Raw genomic sequence first — 23,212 nt, 5'->3', positions numbered from 1 at the left:
TCTCCATAACAAATTCCAGAATATTTTTTTTAGGTTTCACTGACGCAAGAATATCCGCTAATAGTGTTATTAAAAGATCTATGGTTTAAGGTTAGAACATAGATAGTACATGGGTAAGACACCCTATATTAGTGAGCCTCCGAGAATAGCCAGTTCACTTCTGTGTGTATTTACTTGATGTAAAAGCCAAATGCATCGTAAGGTAAATGGAAAGTCGTAGTTTTACCAATTGGACTAAATAAGGTAATTAAAATTGAATTGATCCATTAAGTAAATACGAACATTATTTATAATACTTGAAGTTGTGTTTATTTTCAAATCTGCTACCTAATTCGTAAGGGAGTGACAAATTGAAAGATTAGATTAGATTTCTCCAGATTGCTGTTACATTTTTAGAAGAAATATATCCGTTTGTATGCCTAAAAAACTTTATAGTAGGTATAAACATAATATAATTTTTTTTCTGAATATTCATCGAAGAAAATAAATGAGAAAGAAACTTGAAAAACGTATTTGTAATTTAAATAGTTGATGAAAGAAATCGATATTTCTAATAACATATGTTAAATTTAAGTTAAACCACTTATGTGGTACACTATGTCTTAATGTTGCTAGGACACTTGTTGAGGTAACTATAACTTATTTAGATTTTTATATATGTACAATCAAACAGTTATTACTTAATACACTTTATTAAATAAAAGAGTATAAGCGATATAGATAAAACTTGTATTTATCTTTTTTAGTCAATCTGGGGTTGATATTAACCTCACTGTAGATAGTTCTTTGAAGCTTAAATTATATATTTTTTTTCTTTTTTGATTTACCAAACTTGGTTAAAATTTTTTAGTCTCTAATTTTTGAATTATTTTTATTTATTTTACTTTAGACTTCGAATGTAAAAGTATATTTTTGATTTTTTCTAAGAAATTATTTATCAATAAAAATTCACTTACTTTTATGTGATTTAATATAGTTTGAATACTCATGTCAAAACTATGTTTCTGGTTAAACTTATGATATTATGACCCCCCTGCCAACGCCCTTGTTTATTTTTTTTTATTCTGAAACGAAATACCTCTTTTTTATTTATTTATCTATAAGTAATCTTCTATGAGTGATAAGAAAAACCAATAGATTTTACCTCAATTTGATGGATTAGTCCATCCATACATTTGTGATTTCCTTTTACGTATTTGTACATAATATCGTATATTGATCGTAAATAAAGCTTTGTTTATATATCTATTTTAAAATATTAAGTGATGTAATCATATATTTCAAGAAAACATAAATATATAAAGTATATGTTGTTTAAGAAAATTTCCTAACGGAAATATTGCTATACTTATGTTACTTACACATTAGGGTGAAACTAATGGCCCAACTTGGTACTATGTATGAGCGTAATGAACTTATTTGTGCAAATTCATCGCCTAGTTTTTAAATTATATAGAATACTCAGCCAATGAAATTTTGGAAAAAATGAAAAAACTATAAAAATTATTTTTTTTTTACTTTTTGAATGCGTTTAATAATTTTTTACTAAATATCTTTTTAAGATAAAAATTTAAAATCCCCCTTTCAATGAGTGTTATAATTAAGTTAAAAAAGAAAAAAAAATTATATAAAAGATTGCCTAAAGCAAAGAAGTTCATAAATATTGTAAGTTTGTGAAACTTTCATCCATTTTTTAGTAATAAATATTAACTTTTCGAAAACAATTATTTAAATATATATTTTTTGGTAATAGTTTTTTATTTGATTTAATAATTACCAAAAGGTTATTATTACTAACAAACATAGATATTAGAGTTGTGTACATATAATATAGAATATTAAATAATAAAATATCATTAGTAATATTTTGAGTAAGAAAGCTTGCAGTAAATCAGTCATGTAACATCTTACATTGCTCCATCAGTTATCATCCCCCCTCCCCTCCACTACAACAATGAAGGGTGTCGCAGTAAATCAGTCATGTAACATCTTACATTGCTCCATCAGTTATCATTCCCCCCATCCACTACAACAATGAAGGGTGTCGCATGAAAAAGAATAAACCTTAAACAAACATAAATATAAAGCACACAACATAATAATTAAAAATGGTTGAAAATGATAAAAAATTAAATGAAAGACCTCTTCATGCACCTGTAATCTTTGACTGGACAGAAACGGCTTCTAGGATATTCATTGAATGGAGTACATACTATTATAGTCGATCAGTAGAATTAATATAAAATAATCATAGATAGATATACAAATATCCTTTTTTTTTTTTTAATTGAAATGCAAATTGTGGTGAGTGAATTTAATATTTTAGTTTATTTTATAAATATTTTGATATAAGTTATTGTATAGTTATATATTTTATAGTACGTTATCTTGAAATACTTTAATTAAAAAAAAACATTTTATGACCTTTTTTATAAGAAAATGTGTGGCCTTTTTCTGTGAGACTCTTTAATTACTTTTATTTAATGACTTTTTATTTGGAAGGATTTCCCCCACGAATTAGTCTAATTTAAATCCCTATTTTATGCTTAATAAAGAGGTACATAATACAAAAAAAAATTGAGAGCTTTGAACATCCTTTTGGGTGGGGGTATCAACTTTTTTGAGTTTTGAATTCAGGGCATATGGAAAAGTTGTGTATTGATAAAAAAATACTCTGTGTAAAATAAATAAAAGTGGATTTAAATGGTTTCCCAACCTATATGTATTTTTAAAAATTTGTATTTGTATGGCTAACCAATCCCATTCCCTCTATCTTAAAGATAAGATAATTCAACTTATTTGTTAGGTTTGGATAATTACTATTCCTTATTATGTCGGACAAAATGAAATATTATGGATTCCATATACAGATTAAAATAACACACTATTTAAAAGAAAAAGCAATTTTTTTTTCTTCAAAAACAATAACAACACTTAAACCTTTTGATTATAATGAGCTTTAAATGGCAGGCAGTGTTTTCAAGGAATCCAAATTCCGACCATAAATGGTAGTATTGAAATATCCATATGTTTTTAAAATGTAGGAAATAAAGTATTAGTGTTCAAAATACGTTTTAACTGTCCTTAAATTTGGATTGGAATAGTTTTGTAACAGTATTATAAATTTGTGATCATTGACTGTCACATTCAGATTTTTGACCCACTCTAATGTGAATACATATATCTATGCATCCTCCGCAAATTGAAAGTGAATTAAAATGAAATATTATGTCGCAAAAACTACAAAACATGCTCAATCTTGGGATGAGGGAAAAGAGTGGTATAATGTGTTATATTAAATATAGAGAAGAAAGAAAACTTATTATGAGTTATTACTAGCCCCAACAGATAATGCATTTTGCTCGTGTAATTTACATTATTATTATTATATGTAGATAAAAGAATAGGGTTTTTTTTCATGTTATTTTTAAGGGGCAAAAAATTGCCTTACAAACATATGTACATAGCTCTACAAGAGGATTTCTTTACAGATATTGCCAAAATCTCTCATACTACATACAATAAATAGTTTGAAGGGAACCATAAAAAGTATAGAAGAAGGGAGGGGAGATATTTTTCAAGGCGCTTCTCTTATTTATACTACGAGTATATATATATATTGTACTAAAACTGGAAGTAGGATGTTGATGTGATGGAGAAAAACTAAGATACTCTGTTGATTCTACAACATCTTGTTATTAGTATCTCCTCATATTTCTGGTTGATCATTCATTTACTCTGGTATATCGAAAAAGAAGGCAAGAATCCCTGCGTATAATACATAATTACTATATCATTTACTAACAAAACCCTTATTGAGAGAGGTAAGAAAATAATTATGTTCCTTTATAATACTATTTTTATTAGCCTTGGTTGATATTACGCCCGAAGGCAAATTACATATTTCGTTTCAATAACTCCATTAACCCTTACTCTTATTTTATGGATACAAAAATGATCTATACACTTAAATCAATGTCAAAATAAATCATTAAAAATATTCTTCAATGTATATCTCTGATAAATGTCATCAGTTAATAATAACATCTTCCGTAGATAATATGAATTGGTATTACTCCATCTCCAAGACGATGCCTTATTCTAGACTTTAAGTTGCATATGTATTAATCACAAATCTTTACAAAATAAACCCAAGTTTATTTGGAATCATCTTCAGTTACGTTATTTTAACATGTCAAGTTCTTGTAGCCTTCCTTACAGATTTGAAAGTATTTAATATGCTTAAAATGTATTTAAATCTGTGTAGTGGGATCATATAAATACAACCATTCTCCTTAATTTAAATTAATATTCGCTAAATTGAAAAGTTTTATTCAAAAATCTGTAAATAAATATTGATTACCGTAAATATGTTAATTGATTTTTCTTCGGTATATTCGATATAAACTGATTTTGAGGGACAAAAGTTATTTTTTAGAAGAGTAATATATTTGTAATAAAGCAGTAAGTTTTTAATTGTTTGTCTACATCTCATATCATTGAAAAAATTGACTATGTTGTTTAACAAAAATCAAAGTTAATTTATTAAAACAAATTTGTGGTTTTGTAATGTTCAGCTCAAAGGGGACAGTTGCTACAAGGGTAGTAATTTTGGTCAAATTGTGCATTCTTATTCATTATTCCATATATATATACGCTTCATTAAAATACGTATATATATGTATGTGTGTGTAGTTATGCCAAAGCCCTAAAGAGGGCACTATATGAAAAAGAATCCTTAATCTGAAAATTAAAGTGAATAATTACGATCTAGTCAGTTATCTATAAATAATATATGTAAATCATAATTGAAATTAAATAATTGTATTTATTATTTATTCCTCAAGGAATATTAACTAGTTTAGTTTTCTAAATGTATATCTCAAACTGGATTTTTAACTGCTTCAACTGACACTGGGTACGGGAGAAGGATCATATGAATTTATGAGAAAAACATTTAACAGTATCGCGTCAAAAACTAGGAAATTAATCATTGGTTTAACATATTTAGATTGTGTACGTATTTATACAATCAGGGAGGTAGGCAAATAATTAATTCATGAATGAAATAATGATATCCTCGAGTAATATCTTAATTAACAGTTCATCTTAAGAAGTAGGATAAATAAACCCTTTGGTATATCAATTTAGATTATTGCTATCTTAAAGTGAAATAAATTTACCTCATTGAATGGTTAAGAAATCTTAGGGTAGGGAGTGGTCAAATGAGGTTTTTTGGTGACATATAGTTTGATTTAAAAATATTAACGGAAAAGGTCTCCCAAATTAAAGTTCTTGAAACTACTCTAAGAAATAAAATAGTTATAACTTTTTTATTGGGGAGAGGGGGTGTTTAATAATTTAGGAAATTAAATTGAGTATATTCAATTTCAGCGAAACCTAGATATTGGGAAATATTTTGGTAAAAATAAATATAGATTGTAGCAAACCTTTGCTTACGTCGAAAATTACCTTTTCAACTCTAAATGCGTAGTTTCTTGTACCGATTTTCAAGTAAATAAGAATAAAATCGTTAATTATATGATTATTAAAGCCCTACTATAGTTGAAAAAATTATTTTATAATATTTAAATTAATAAAGTATAGTTTTAAGAGGTCATCTTAAAGGTAAAGTTGAGTTATTTAAAAAACTCAACTTCTTCTCAAAAAAAATAAAAATATATATATGTACTAGGATGTTTCATTTTTAGGGTGATTTGTTAATTTGCTCTTCTCATGTGTATTTATGAAGAAGGTATGTTTGAAAAGTTTCAGTCTTCAAATACCGTTTTTTTAATTTTTACTATGACATTTTTTTTGTCCAAAATCAACATTTGTAATGGGATACAAGAATTTTACCTTTAAAGTCATGATGCTTAATAATCAAAGTTTAATTAAATTACCTTCCCTCAAGTAATACAGATTAATAATATATTACTTATTTTTCATTGTGAAGAAAACCTAATTGTAGACCTATAAACTACATTAGATACTCAAAACGATCAGAAATACTATATGACCTCCAAATCGAAGCAAATAAGTAATGTGAGTGAAGTAACAGAAATGACCGTTATGTAGAGTGTCAAAGTCTAATGTACACATAGTTGGACAACCGATCATAAGGGAAACTGTTTATGAAATAAGAAAATAAATAAAATAAAAATTCGTAGAAAAGTACTTCATTATTGCTAAGGATATCAAACTTTTATACAAATACCATAACGAGTTCTTTGAATATTTGTTATGTATATTTTGGATTGCTATATATAAAGATCGCAAACCAGATTAAGTATGACTAAAAGTGTAGAATGTACATAGATATGTGGTCAGAAACCATGTTTTATAATATAATTCAATGAACTCTAACTGATTTAGCTTACATATACTCTTCTTTTAAAAGAAGCATTATTTATCATTGGAAGTAAATTATGATATATTCATTAAATATACAACTTGGTCCATGATTAAGAATGATTGTTTAGTTCCAATTGATTTATATTCAACTTCATTATCAAGGAGAAAGATAGTATCGAACAAAAGTTGGTATTTTAAGATAATTTCAACTTTGTATGACATCACTATCATTGACCTCTGAAATTGTATTTGACTTCTTTCTTTTTTAACTTCTGTAGGTTATATTTGATTAATCTTCTGATTACATATAGACATCTCCAAATTCAAAGACACTCATCCACTTCGATATAATTCTTCAGTTATTTTGGAGAGAACAATTAATTTTAAAATTCTGATTGAATTAATTAAAAACCGGCGGAAAAATCTTGGATATCTCTAGGATTTATTATTCCTTCATTTTAAGTATTAATTTATGTATCAAACATTTGTGGATGTCACCAATCGTAGGAAAGATTCTATTAAATAAATGTCCGACAATACATGTCACTGATAAATAAATTTAGAGGAAATTGACCCTCTCAAATGAAATCAAAGTAAGACTTTTTGTGCCACGCTTATGTTTTGAGAAGAATTGTCAAATATAATGATAGAAGTACATAATCACGGAATAACGGTAAAACCCCAAATCAAATTCATATATCGATTCTATGATTTAAAAGAGAAAAATGAACTTAAATATTTGTGATAAAATAGTTAAACTGTTTTGTAACACTATAATGCTGTCTTGCGGTGGTCGTCAAGATTTAGATATTATTTTCTTTGTTAGCCAATGTTTGAGTCAAAATATAATTTATGTGTTTCTATTAGCTATTTCCAAAAAGATTGTCCTTAGTATATTAATTGAAAAGAAGTGAGGGGTCAACCGATCAAGATCCAACCCGTGGTAAAGACCTTGTAGTACAACTTACTTCTTGATTCATACAATATATAAAATTAATCATCGACAGCATAAATACCTCCTAAATATGTTGAAAAAACAAAACAAAACAAAACACAGAAAAGTACAGTAAAATTTGATTAAATGTGCATTTATAAGAAAAATTATTTTTTAGGATAGAAGAAATGATTTTGACCGCAAAATCAAATTAATTTTTTTAGAGTAATTAAAATATGATCTTGCATTAAAAAACTGTTGATAAAATTGAGTTTCATCTTAACACACCCATATTTATATAGACTCATTCAATACAATGAGGAGCTTTAACGACTTTTTCGTATTAAAACTAGATTTCCCCAAAAATCACTCTTTCTTAGGTGAGATCGAACATAAAATTTATAAGTAAAATAAAATAAATTAACCCATTATTGATATGTATAAAACTAATGCAATATTTTTAATTTTTGGAACTTCGAAAAATAGAGTTATACTTTTTCATAAATAACTTGAGTATCTAAAAGCTATATGTTTTTGAGCATTTATCAATTTTAATAGTAATGGAAGAAAAGGTGTAGTAAATTTGAGAAGTTCTTGCAAAACTACTTCCATTAGACTTCACTCTACTCTACAGACTAACGAATAAATTTATCTGTGTTTGGCATCTAGATGTTTAAGTCTATAATCATTTTAGAGTTACACATTTAAGAATGGATGATACAACCTTTCAAATAATATTTTTAGAAGTAAATCAATTTCTTCCTAAAAATATTATTTGATTGGTGTTTGTCTCCTTCACAATAACAATAAAAAGTATTTTTATCTGGAATTAAAAAAATAATGAATAAGACACTTGGTTTTTTTCTATCGTTGATTGCAAAAATACATATATCTGTCTACGACAAATGCCAGCGAGTAAGAAGTTTAGCTGCTTTAGGAAGCGCCCCGAAAAAGTTTCAGGTATGGTTGATAAGTTTTTTGTATTTTAATTAAGTTTAAAGTACAAAAGTTTAAATAGATGTATATAGTTATTCCTATATAGAAAAAATAAAAACATTTAAATTGTTCTTTATTAATAAAGAAAAATTCTAAATTTAATTATATTCGAAAATAAATATAAAATTGTGACTGTCAAAAAATTGTATTACCAATCAAAACTCCCCTAAAGGACACATCAGTCTTTATGTGACAAGGCCCAGCAATATTTTTTTCTTGTGGATTTTACGTATGATCCTTGCATTTTTATTTTACGCCACTGTGTAATGTTTTAATATAGGGGCAGATTTTATTGCCAAATATACCTTTAAACAATTTAATTTTTGATCTTAAAAAGGAATGGTTATAAGTGAAGATAATAATATATCTACCCTTATTCGAACGGCACTTTAATTATAAAATTTTTTGGCTAATTCCATAAGAAATGTTTGTTGTTCTACTCAATAATGAAATATTGGATCAGTAACTCCCTCCAACTTTGAGTTCTGACATCTTAAAGATGAAGAAATTAGCATTTTGATAAAAATCTTTATTATAAAGTTTAAAAAAAAAACATCAAACATACCCTCTCTACAGTAAAATAGAATAGATGTACAAAAATATAAGATAGCCCTAAATAAAAGTATGATTTAAAAAAAAATTAAACTAATACCTCCAATTTTTTTATCTTTTTAAAGTTTACTACTCTACACTTTTTTAAAGATTTATAAGTGTTCTATGTTTAAATGGTTAAAATTAAAAAAAAAAAAAAAAAAATCAAATACCACCAACCTTCAAATTACATGTAATCTAAGGTCGTGTTAATTCTTTTTCCTAACAAAAAATTAAAAAATACATTTCGTGAGTATTTTCTACCTATTTAATGGCTTTTCAATTACGAATTACATATATTTACTTTTCATTGCTTTATTTTACGACTTATCATGAACCAAAATTTTATACAAAGGTTAATTTATTCATGTTTAAAGCCTCAAAACTCAGAGTTGGATTGCGTTACAGATTCAATATTTTATTTATATTATTAATGATACCACATTTAAATCTAATTCGTTTCCTCACAAAATTATCGCAATAAATGACCCTTTTACAGATATCCCATTACATCTGTGTAACGTTTCCTTTCAATATCACAAGAAAGTTGTGTAGAGTATTAGGTGATTTGAAGTGTCTCTAAAGTATTTTTAAGAAAGTAATGATGGAGTAAATTGATTATAATAAACAAACCAATTTAATATTAATATTTTGAAGACAACAAAATATTCTAAGATTACATAAATACTTAGTAAAGAAAAAAACAGTTTTTAGTGCGAGACAAGCAATTCTCAGGAAAAGTATAAATAAAATAAAACTAGGTTTGACAATGAATTCCTTTTCCAAGTTTAGTGCGTGCCTTGTGCAATAAAACAATTTCAGAATAACCCTCAATAAATTATAATCTTTATATAAGAATGTTTTAGTAATAACCTCATTAATTGGAAAGTAATAAATTGAAAATCCAGAGAAACAATTCTACAACGATAATACAAGTTTTTTTGAAGTATTTTTTATGTACATAGTGCCTTTTCCATTTCTTTCTCAACCCCATAAAATATACATTTAATATCTCATTTTCGAAAGCATTATGTCCATTATCAAGCAAATCGACATATTAATAGAATTCCATTGGGTTTCTTTGTATCTTACAAAAATAAACTTTTGAATCTTCCCCCGCCTGCTGCTGTGCTCTTTTTTAGGTAGTAACATTTTTGTATAACACTCTACTATTGAAAATTAGGAATGAAGGGAAGATTTAACTAGCTAATTCGTCTTGAATTTGAAAATGTTTTAATTTACATAACTTTAGTAAACAAAGGTTATTATGATAAATTGTAATAAAATAAACGTTTTAATTGTAATTTAAAAAAAAAATTTACATCAATAAAAAAAATTATTAATCATAAATTTAGTTTTGCAACTTACTGAGAGGATTTTTGAGTTAGAAATCTGTTGTTTGTTTACTGTTCATAATTATTTGATTTACCGAACTTTAGCTATTTTTATCTTGGCATTTTCACTTTGAAAGTGGTTCACATGTGAGTGCAAATTTTGTAGGTCATCTTTAAAGCAGGCGTAACTGTGGGAGTATCGTCGATCATAATACCTCTTCAGGAGTAATTCCGACGAACTTAATTTTTTTAATCACAACAAGGAAGCTACTACATAAAAATTTGGTGCTTTATTTATAAGTATATACAAGTTTTTAGGCTTTTAATCATTATTCTGGAATAAATTAGGTACTTTTACTTTTGATTTAAATCGACAAACATAAATTATAAATAATATTATTTATTTGAATTTTTAAATTACTTGACAGATAAAAACATGGACTATACACCACCAGCCAAATTCCAAATGCGTCTCCCTCCCCATGCATCCATGGAACGGACAGGCTCATAATAGTATACATACATAATAATATAAAAGAAATTCTATATCTATTCTTTCACATTACTTATTATCAAATCTATGAGTACATGAAAAAAAGAGCTTCTATATCAATCTAAAAAAAAAACCGGTCAAATGTTTAATTAAATCTTGTTAAATAGGTTATTTTTCTTATGTTATTCTCAGTTTTTGCTGGATAGGAATTTTCGTACTGGGGTAATCCGAATACAAAATAAAAATTCATATCAAGTTATTAAGTATACGTTTTGTACAACAATTGTATTTGATGAAATATTGAACAAGAAAATATTTGCATTTTAAGTCAATAACCAAGAATATAGTCATATGTATATTATTGACTAAAAACTTTCTTAGTTTAATATATATTTATATTTGTTGTAAGTCGCTTCTGAATTCCTATCCTTATAATAGGATGTTTTTTTTTACATTTGTATACACGTAGCTAAGAAAGGCTAGAAATGGTTTTGATCTTTCAACATAATATGATGTGTGTAAGCATGGAATTTTATTATGTTATCCCTACTTCCGGCTACATCAATTTCAAGTAAGATCGATGAATAGCAAAGGTAATTGTTGTTATATTTGTAAAATGTTGTATGTTCACATAAAAGTTTCTTAAGGAAGGTTAGAAAAATATATTAGCCATATTTAGAAAGTGTGCAAGCTATCTACGCCCCAAAAAAACATATTTTTTTAAACGCAATACTCTGTCCAACCAGTTATCAAATTAAAAAGAAACAAACCTGAAATGCAAGCTTAATTGATAATGTTTTATTTTATTTAATAAAATCACATCCAGTCTTAATTACAGTCTCTATACAAGGCCGAATGCCCGAGCAGGTCTTCACCACTTAATCCCTTGGAAGATCCCGGAATTTCTTCTTGATCCTACAGATAAGTTCGTTTTTGGTGTTAAAGGGTGTTAGGTTAGTTTTTGTCACACAATCGCGTCCCACACACAAAAAACAATCCATCAGATTCTGATCCAGTGAGTTTTGAGGCCAGAAGTCCAGCCAAATGAATTTTTACAAATTATTTTGGAGCCTTTTCAGCATTTTTTTGTGACAGGAAGTTGAGTTCTTTAGAGGCTTCATATCCCTCCTTCCTTTAAAGCAATTGTTATGTTGTCCTTTTGTGGTAAGATTTTAATGAGAACTTTTTGTCTTTTCCAAATATTTGGGCCAACGAATTTGTCAATTGATTCCATTTTTTCCAACTGGTACAGTTTTGAACAAGCTATCTAACAAAAAAAAAAAAAAAAGCTACCAAACAGCCAGTGTTTTCCCAAGAGAGCACGCCAAAGTGGCGACCTAGATAGTTTCTGCAACCTGTAGTGTTGTATCGTGTCTTACTTATTAAATCCAGATCAGTCTTAATACTGGTACTTAAGATCGTGAGTCCTCTAAAATGTCAGTAAAAGAACTGATTTATTAATTTTAGGACTGATATGCAGGAATGAACTGGACGAGACCGAGAGTAAACTGGACGGTTCTGTAGTCTTCAGTCCTAAATTAGGTCCGACATAACACTACCTACAACACTAACCTACTTCAAAAAGGGTTTATCCCTCAGAATCCCGTTATTTCGATATTTCTGAGTATTTTATACCCACGAAAATATTCTGGAAAATCCTGCATTTAATTATTCCACCATATAAGCTTCAATTAATTACTCACAATTCATTCAATTAAAGGTTAAAACATGTTAAAAAATCACTAGTTTTTAATATTTATGCTTTGCAAATGATGCAGTATATGCGTATGTAATAAATGATGCCCAACAAAGTACCAGAATATTTTGAATTATTGAGCTTTGGGACCCACGGGCTTTAAAAAACCAACCCAGCCCCTATTAATGATAATATTAAAATGAAAAAAAAAAATATTTTAGAATATATGCTACGAGTGTGATTAAGGTTACCTTAAAATTTACTCTTCTAAAAAAAATTACTTCAACTTTAGAATATTTATAATTTACTAACGGGATATTTCCCGGAACTCCGCCCAAAGATAATTTCTCGGGAAATGAGAAATCCTAGTATGTATCTATATTGCATATGGTACACCAGTTCGTGAAAAAGTTAAGAGACAGTTTTTAAAACTTAATACCTCAGCGTATAGTACAACAATTTGATTATTTTCGCCTTTTACAGAGATTTCATAGTCTTTTATTTTTGTTTTGCGTTAAATTCAAAACATTCTAATATATTATGATATCGCAAAAGCAAAAAAGGCAATATTTGCAGCCTTTGTTGCTCAAAGGAATGTCCCCCAAAAGCATTTATTATGGCCGAATATGGCTCAAAGGCAACCGTTTACTGTGTCAAGAAGCACCTGGATAATAGTGAGGATCAAGAAGAAGTCCCCGTGATCGTCTAAGAAAATTTACTACTACTGTTGTAGCCAAAGCCTTTAAAGTGTAACCGGATTCTACATGACAGAGATGACCATGTACATCATTCTCTCAAGGTTCACCGTGCCAAGGCCCATTAAAGAGACTGGTGGTGTGTCTTTAAAAGCCCAAAATTTACCACTCCTGACAATAGAGATGGTGAAAAAGTGAATCGTAAGTTAAGTTCAGTTTTTTTGGTGAGCTATCGTGGGGCAAGTAGAGTACCAGACCTACAGAATCCCACTTCCGAATGTTGAGCCCTTAAAGAACTCTTCTTAATGAGCAGTGGGCTGGCATGTCAGAGGTCTACGAAAAAATCCTCTTTAACAAATTTAGCCGCCACCCAGAAACCGTTATTGCATCCTAGAATTGTTATATTCAATATTAATTATCCTTAATATCATATTTTTAAATTATATTAACAAAATTGTCTTGGATATAAAATGTATACAAAATTGTACATCATTGTTTAATTCTTTCATTCATGGCTCAGTCACTTTGCAGTACCTGGTCTTCTCATAATGGCTTAAAAAAGAGTGACAAATTCAAAAATCTATTCCTTCTACCAATAAATCATTAAATGTATGCTGAGTGTTTGCTGATGAAAATGCTATATATTATATGCCTTGAGCCTTTTAAAAATACATACATTTAGTATCTGTATTTTAATTGCACCTAGGCCGATAGAAACAATTTACTTGATTGTTAAAATATACATATTATTTGATATGTTATCATATTTTTCATCATAGGATAGGAAGTAATAATGACTCATGTCCTTAATTCTGGATATATAGGCACAAATGATTCAGATGAAAATAAATTGATTGACGTTATTAGAACATTGAAAAAAAAAAAACAATTAGCTTACATCACACATGGATGTGTCATCCATTATTTCAGTTAGTAGAAAATTTAGGATACTTGACTCAATAATAGTATGTACATAATATGTAATAGTGTTTTGGTTTCCGTTTGTAAATCATAGGCTAAGGACTATGTCTAAAAAATGTTGTTACCATTATAGTATCACCTAACCTTTCCTCCGAAGATAAACAAATAAACACCCCAAAATTAGTTGGTAGTTAGACAATTCTTAGCAACTATGATTTCATTATTCGATAATTGTTGGGAATTGTTCACAGCTTTAAAGGAGCTAATCATAATTCAACAAATCAACGTTAAAAACAATGATTAGGAAAATTCAGTAGAAAAATTCACAGCTGACATCACAAGAAAATGCTGTTTTATTTTTTGGTGTCACAGTGAGGTAAGGCAGTGAAGGACAAAACTCATTCGGTTCTTAAAGAATTTTGATCTGTATTATGTAAAAAAACTTGGTCTAGTTCGGTCTCGCAAAAGAAAAAAACAATTCTTGATCAGACTCATTTAAAAATGATTGGAAATTTTTTTTTGATTCCCAATTTTGATTCTTGTTTTGAAAAAAAAAATCATATACACAATTTGATATTTAGATTTTTTTTCAAAAATCTAAAGCTATTCCCAAAAGATTTCAAACCCCATGGTTATTCTTTTTCAATTTCCAAAATTCACAGTTGTTCACAAAATAAAAATAAAATTTTTTGAAAAAAAAGATCAAATATTAAATTGAGATTATATTGAGAAAATTTTTGAAAATACCTAGTTATTCACAGAAAAATAATTTTTTTGAAAAAGAATTTCAAAAAATTATATTTTGTTGAAAAAAATTTCCAAAATTGAGATAAGGAAAGTCTTTAGAACATGGTTGAATTTTATGTATTATCAATATACAAAAATTGATCTGTTCTCGCTCAATGACATAATAGACCTCTACATGCCAGATGACTTTAAGTCGAAATTCCCAAATACGAGAATGATTTTGGATTTTATCAATTTATAATCAAATATTTAAAAGAAATGTTGTAATCCTCATCATCACATTCCTGATCCACTTCATCTCCCGAAATAATGAAATCGTATCCGTAGTATGGAAATCACTATTTTTTTTCTAATTTTCAATAATAGTATGATATTCAAAAAAGTGATGAAAAAAACTTGAATCAAATAATTTGGTATTAGCCACAATCAATGGATTCCAAAATAAATAATTGCATTTAAGCTCCTAACTTAATAAAAACAATTATAAGGTAAATACTAAATAAATAAATTGAAATGGATTTCAGAATACAAAAATATATTTAAAAGGCCCATATGGATATCATCATGTATGTATTAAATAATAACATAACAAAAGAAAAGTCGAAGTGGTACGTATCAATACTGAGCCTTTAGTTCAAAAATACTAGATAATTTTTAAACAAAATATTAAAACATATTTATTTATTTCCATTGTATAAGATATCAGAGGGCTCCAATAAATATACTAGTATTTAGATTTCTATAAATTGTAAGAAGATAAATTATTTATAGATGTTGACTCTTGTTGTTGTCTTTATTTTTAAGAGCTAGAAAGTACTATATTTGTATTATGTTGAAATATTTTGATCCAAAAGGATGATAGCTCTTCGCTCTTCTTATACGTGCACTCGCTCGATAGATGTGGTAACCTGCCTTTAATGTGTTTTCTTTTTAATTTGTTCCATAATTTCAATTTTTGAATTTATTCTAGGAGAATAGAGTTTAAGGATCAATTGTCTATAAAATTACTCGTTCCTTTCTCTCTTAAAACAGGAGATTTTGAGAAAACAACAACGTATGGAAAAACATTGTGCCGTTGATAGTTTTTTTACAAATCATTAAAATGATTTGTCTTTCTCCCTCAACCTCATTTACTTAAAAGGAAGGATTTTAAGAATTTTGTGGAGAGTTATGCACCTGAAATAGCTCTTAAAATGTATAATAGACACTTGTATACACATAAAAAAGGCTAAAGAGCAGTTCCAGGATAAAATATAAAAATAAACAGTAAATTGATCCATTCACACAACTACACGTATGAAATCAAATCTACAGACGATTAATAAACTACCTATCATCATCTATGAAGCGAGAAAAGATTAATGCTATACACGTATTACTTGTGGGTCTGTCTTTAATTAAAAGAATCACACAATATACCTACAATAGATTCATTTAGTCAAAAAATGTTATATTCCATCATTTAGCATACTACAAATATATATATTATTTACTTTTTCTTATCTTGTAATTATGGTTATTTATATATGTTTAGTTTTATCTATATATCTCGATAAAAAAATTATAGGGTACATGATTAGGTAAAAAGTAGATTATATTAATTTATCACATATTTATACGCATTACTAATGTTCAAATAACACTTTCAATATAAGATAATTATATATGTATCATAATTTTTGGGGTAGAGTAACCATGAGGGAAATCTACATGCAGAGCCGCCGACTACTTTTTTGAATGAAAGAGTCAAATCATATTTGCAGTTTTTTGAGGAAAACCATGTCATTAAATATAATACAAGTGAATTTAACTTGAATTCAAAGAGCTTTGTCAAAAAAAATCGATATTATTCAATGGAACATGGAAAATTATTAAATCATTTTATATATATGTACAAAATATTATTATACTATTGAAGGGCCAAATGGAAACTTCTCGCCTCAGTCCTATAGAATGGGCATTGTCTTCTCCGATCTACTTATATTTTTCAATGTAGTCTATATTGCTCAAAGATGATACATTAAAGATAAACTACATAAAATCAACAAATTCCAATCAATCTTGACAAAATAAAATAAAAAAGACTAAAGAATTGAATTGAATACTACTTTGTGCCAAAAATAAGCATTCATATATGAATTAAATCAAAGCAATATTTACCGAAAATCTCAATAAAATATATAATTTCTACATATTTTCTGATCGATTAGGTACGTGAAACATACGATAATCAGAGGAAAATTGCTTATTCTTTCAAATATAATAGTTAATCTTTATCAACAGTATAATATCATATTTTTAATACATATTAAGCAAAGATATATAATACAAATAGGGAATAAATTGTTGATAAACTGTAAGGTTTAAGTCCTTTTATTTCTTGGTCCCATTTTGATATCCAAAAGTTCATTTTTTTTTTTTTTTTAATATTAATGAAAAAGGGTTATTTTTGTTACAAAACTTGGTTGTTTAGGCTCTCAAAAACGGCTAAAATTAACAATGCTGATGTCACATGGTATAGCACTATAAGAGAAAAACTTCTCTTAAGTGAATTCATGGATGTCCAAGATGAAAAATGCCGAAAGAGACTAAGTGAAACAGATTTACACGTCACGATTTTCTATGAGTAGTTATACTATGAAGATACAAGAAAAAGCCGCAATACATTACATAGTTAGTATAAATTAATGAAAAAAGATCCACTCTACCTCTTTAAGCTCATACCTCAGTCCATGGATCCCCCTACCATAATTATACTCCATAAAAAACGAGCCCAGAAGTTAAAAAATATTGTTATGAAGACCAATCAAAGTGTATGTAATTATAAATTTACAAAATGTTATTAAAATTATTAAATAATTTTCTAAAAACAAGAAGAAAGTTTTTCCCTTATTAATTAGTCATCGTGAAACTAAGCAATACATTAAATGTTATTCGTGTCATGCTCTCATTTACATGAACCAATCAGAGCCTAGATTTAACACACATCATACTATTAAAGTATATACGTATGTATGTATTTAACTATAATGAAAAGTCCTAATCACAACTGCCTATGTTTTCAAAGTTGATTTAATCAATTTTTATATTAAACAAGTGTTGTTGAGTCGTATATTCAATCCAGTATGAAGTCATAGCTAAAAATAGAGATATATGTGGTGGTATTATATAATTTTTTTCGCTATTATCTCTTATAATATTTATTAAAAAAATGAGTTGTGGACCCAAATTTTTTAAAATTGCACAAAAACTTAAAAACCAAAATGGTGTTAAACATTCTAGAAGCTACTTGATTACGTACCTTGATAATGTACAAGTCTGGTGTTTTGTCGATATATCCTTATATTGCGAAATAAAAATTATATTTTCAATGTAAAAATGCTTGGCCTCATTAATCTATAGGGTATAGTGAAGTCAAAGGGTTATTCACTTCCTACAGCTTAAGTTAAAAAAATATACATTTTTTTTAAGTACTTAAATTTAGCTTTTACTATGTTCTATCAAATTGTATAAGTTTTATTAAATTTGTATAATTTTAGAAAATATATGCTTTAAGAATATTAACGGAAAAAAATGAAATAAATTATAGTTTTTAAAACTCAAAGAAAAAAATGAAGTAGATTTTTTTATAAACGCTCATTTGATCGACTCTATCACAAACATTGATTTTTAGAGAAGTAAATTTATGAGTTTGATTTTGTAATTCTTCTCTACAAAAGTAATACCATGAAATATAATTACTCTGGTTTTACTATTTTGCCCAAAACAGACTGTTCATAGAAATATATTATATATTTAAATCATTAAAAAAATATTAAGAATCTGGACATCTGAGTATTTGAAAAGTAAATTGTGGTTCTAGTATTATATTAAAAAGTTCATGGGATTTAAATGATAAGCAGAGCTGGTTTTAGGGGGGATCTTACACGTATGTTCATAACATCGAAGGATGTAAAATATAAAAGCAATTTTTTCTTGAATAAATAAAAAAAAGATTTAAAATTTCCTGTCTAAAAGGAAAAAGACATATTAAATTTTTATTTATCTTAAAACACAACAACTCCTGATTTTATTATATATCGCAACTTCTAAAAAGAAAAAGAAAAAAACTACCAATATCAGTTGGTAATTAGTCAATTATTCCCAAAATGAATAATTATTCTTTATTTACTAGTTGTCGTCATTTAAGATCCAGCTTCGCTAGAGATAATTCGAGTTCTACCAATCAAAATTTAGAACAGAAATAAGCGAAAGAAAAGTAGAAAAATCGTCAACTAACAATAAAATCCAAGTATTTCGATATTAGTGAAATAATGCAACGGAAATACGTTACACATGGCACATGCATTCTTATTTGCTCTATTTTTTTGAAAGGCTACAAGCTATATTTTCTATTTGTAGACTACTTATCAAATAAATGAGGGAATTGAATTAAGGAAATCGTGTGATGATTGTCAAAGGAGTTATAAAGTGTTATTTATTTATTATTATTCTGATGGCATAAAATGAAAATATCAACCCAGCCGTTAGACGATAATACATTTCCCTCTTTTATTTAACAACTATTACACTCCGAAAAATAGACCATCACATTACCAACATAGGGCAATAAAAGAAGACAAAAAGAGTGAATCTTACGTCTATATAAGTTAATTATAATTCAACTCCCTCTTTCATTTCATATTTACCTTTGTAAAAGTATGTGTCGTAGACCAGTAATGGATTTCCGGACCGACACCAACACTAGTAGTTTCCCAATTTTTCCCAAACTTGGAATGTTATTTTTTTTAATATATCATTTAGGTACACAGCTTAACAAGAGCTCATTTGAGCTCTTTTAATCAATGCGCAGAACTTTCATAAGGGGGAAAGAAGTAGAAAACTCAAGAGCTGACAAAAATATCCATTTTAATGTTGATGGGATAATATATTGTAAGCTGAAGAATTGTAAAAGTAATGTTCTCACTTACTGTGAGTCATACCTACCTGGTATATAGATACAACTGTGATTTTTGGAACAAACGACTTAAATGAGACAATGATAGAATTTAATTGGCCTTCTTTCGTTTTAGGTGTACAGTTGTGTGTATGTATATATTGAACTTTAGGAGCACCGTTTATTGTACGTATCTTCTTTTGAATATTTATATGCGAGAAAAAAAAATCATATTTTATTTTCATATCCAGACTCTTTCTTCCTCTTTCATTCTATAAGTGAATAATATGTACGGGGTGCGTAAGCTATCTATGTCACCACTTTGGGGCGCTCTCTTGGGAAAACGCAGTACTTAGGATATGTTTTGTTTTTTTGATTGATAGGTCGTTCAATCCTGTACCAGTTGGAAAAAGATGGGATCAATTGACGAATTCGTTATCCCGAATATTTGTAAACGGCACATATCCCCCTTGGAATCCGCACAAGAAGCGATAACATAACAATTGCTCGAACTCCGGGACTCTGTGAGACGTTCGTTTAAAGGTTAGAAAGGAATATGATGCCTTTAAAGGACTCGGCTCCCTGACGCACCTCCCAAAAAAGTTTCAAATGGCCTCAAGGCAATTTTGAAGACGACTTCTAGCTGGACTTTTGGTCAAACTCCCAGGATTTAAATCAGATGGATATTTTTGTGTGCGGTACAAACTAACTGAGCCCCTTGCAATACAATATTTTTTTAATCTGATGACTGGTTGGAGAGAAAGTTGCATTTAAAAAAAAACATTTTCACAGCACATATAGCTTTTGCACACTGTAAAATGCCTTGTACATACATAGAGAATAAATAATCTCTAATATACAATGTAGACATCAAATGGATTTACAATTACACTTTTATGTATACAAAGAAGTGTAAATATTACATTTGCCTCTTTGGTAATGAGTGCTACTGACAGTTCCTTGGATTTTTTTTATTACTATTACTTTCTTTATTAAAAAAAATATTTCGTCTGTATGTGTATACATTTTTTTCCAGCTAGTACAAGGAACTCTAAATGGATCTAGCAGTTTGGCCTTAACCTATAGACATTACTTTCCTTAGTGGGAAATGTGAATCTGTATTACATATCAATTGCCCAATCTAAAGGTGGAATATTGTATTCATCTAGTATGCATGTACACGTAATTTGTTTCTAAGAACTATTCATATTATAATCTTCAAAACTCAACAACTCTCCCTGTCAAAAAAAGAGTAAATTCTCTTATCTTAAAATGTTTCTTGTTTGGGAGAGAGAAAAAATTACTTCAGTAAATTTAATTCATCATGGTATTTTCACTCCTACAAACAAGACACATTTTAAGTCACCTGTATTGAGGTTTGAACATTATAATATGCAAAGTTATTTTACAAAATGTTTATTTCCGTATTATGTGTATACGAAGGATAGTAGTTTATAAAATACATTTATTAAGTCTTTGCGTAGAAAATCAGGTATTGTTAAACTCAAGACATAGGTTTTGTCACGTCGAGTACATAATTCCACATACATTATTTTCATATTTTGTGACGTCATTCATAATTCTGGATAAAGTAAACCAGACTTTCTAACAGAGAAGGAACGAAAACTTATGGTAGCCCTTTGTATTTTTAGAATGGCTAAGTATATTCGGGCAAGTAAAAATGTAATGATACCCATGTAAATTCATAAATAAGCCATATGCTTTAAATAATAAAGAATTAGAATAATAAACAGCTGAAGAGTAGTATAAGTATTTTTTATTTATCACAAAAAGTGAATTAGAACAATTTACACCGTTACTTTTATTGGATTTTGCAAGCTTTTAGGAGTAGAAAAACCAAACAGAAGGACAAAATCAGTTGGTTGTTACTAGGTTTGAGACTCAATCCCAGAACGATTTTTCTTCCACTTCAATTTTAGATGAACTTTTCTGGAAATAAATTTCCTTATATATAAAAAAAAATCATCATTTTTTAGAGAGACCAGATCACAACCGGTCCAGAACGATGTTGGTGTGAATTAGTAAAAATTAAAACCGTATCAGGCTGTTCTAGGATTTTCGGACTGGAACCAATACAAGTAGTTACATAGTTTTCCCCAATTTATTGTATTTAAAGAATAATTTAAATAATAATTCAGGTTCTCAGCTTTAAAAGAGTTCATTCTAGTTCAAGTAATCAACACTCAGAACATTAGCTAGGGGATAAAAATTGTGTTGTGTCAGTTGTTATTCGTTCGGTTCATAGTACCAGTTCTATGACGTCATCATGTACCGAACTTTATTAGTTTTATTACTGATATGCAGGACTCAACTGGACGGGATCGATATGGAACTGTAGTCTTCAGTCCTAAATAAGTACCGCGACAACACTATTAGGTATGCGTCTATAAAATGAGACTTTCGGCTAATGGTCCCTATATGTCGCCAATTAGATATCATAGACCGGTGCAAAAATCTAAAGTCTTATTTCGACAATATTTAATTCATTGTTTGTATAGTTTCATTCAACAACATTGATTTTATGTTGCCAATTGGAGAACGCTTCTTAAGCCCATCAAATGCTTGTGAAAGCTTACAGTGGACATGTTCTAAGCAGACCACAGTGCCTTAGGTGGTCCGAAAATTCCAAAGTGGTGATTTTGACGTGATAAATGAAGAGTGGAAATAAGTAAATTCTGTGTGTGTTCTGGGACTAGTGTGGTGTCATATGGTATTACCTTCTACAACCCAGTCAAACCGTTAATGGTGATGGCTACCAACAACAATTGGCCGATTTGAACCATGCTATACGCCAAAAACACACAAAAATGAAGCCAGGCAACACAAGGTAATTATCCTTGAAGACAACGTACCACCGCATCACTCTATAGCCACGTACCAGCTTGTTGAATCGTACAACCGGGAATTTCTTGCTCATGCGGCTTACTCACCAGAACTGGCACCTTCCGATTATCATTTGTTTGCATCGATGGGGACGCACTCAATGGCGTACGCTTCGATTCTCACACTGAAACCAAAAAAATGGATCGATGGCTGGTTTGCCATTGGAAAGGCATCCATAATTTGCCTGAAAGTTGGGGAAAATATGTTGCTAACGAAGGAGTATACATTCAAAAATTAAATTTTTAAACATTTTTACACAATAAACGGTCAATTTTTTTTAAAGTATCATTTCATTGGCGTAAGCCTGGTAGATGGAAGTAGAAAAATCAAAGAATAACAAAAATATACGAAATAAATTTTAAGTCCGTGGAATGACGCAGTAAATTATGTATAGCTACAAAAAAACAAAAAACGTATGTTATGAAGAGTATCATTATAATAAAGGTAGAGACATAACGTTACAGAATTTTAAACTTGAAAATAAAAAGACCTTATTTTCTATGCAATAATTTAGGTCTATTCATAAATATACACATATTAAGATTTTGATAGCCATTTCTTTCAATGAAGGTCGACTTATTAGAACTTGTGGTGTTTCCTTACGAAATTTA

At 28.4% G+C, this 23,212-nt stretch overlaps 1 protein-coding gene and 1 long non-coding RNA gene across 2 annotated transcripts in view; one reads left to right on the top strand and one right to left on the bottom strand.

Annotated features, from left to right (window-relative positions):
* Positions 1–23,212, bottom strand: part of LOC121117737 (uncharacterized) — an 85,138-nt gene that overhangs the window by 46,604 nt on the left and 15,322 nt on the right. The window lies entirely within an intron of this gene.
* Positions 3,540–23,212, top strand: part of LOC121117702 (uncharacterized) — a 91,886-nt gene continuing 72,213 nt past the window's right edge. Inside the window, exon 1 of the mRNA XM_040712185.2 lies at positions 3,540–3,824. The gene's annotated coding sequence lies outside the window, so the exon portion shown is untranslated. The remainder of the gene's footprint in view (positions 3,825–23,212) is intronic.

The sequence above is a fragment of the Lepeophtheirus salmonis genome, chromosome 1 (assembly GCF_016086655.4).
Source record: "Lepeophtheirus salmonis chromosome 1, UVic_Lsal_1.4, whole genome shotgun sequence".
Lineage (NCBI taxonomy): Eukaryota > Metazoa > Arthropoda > Copepoda > Siphonostomatoida > Caligidae > Lepeophtheirus > Lepeophtheirus salmonis.
Note: the sequence above shows the minus strand (reverse complement) of the source record. Positions and strands in the feature narration are given on the sequence as shown.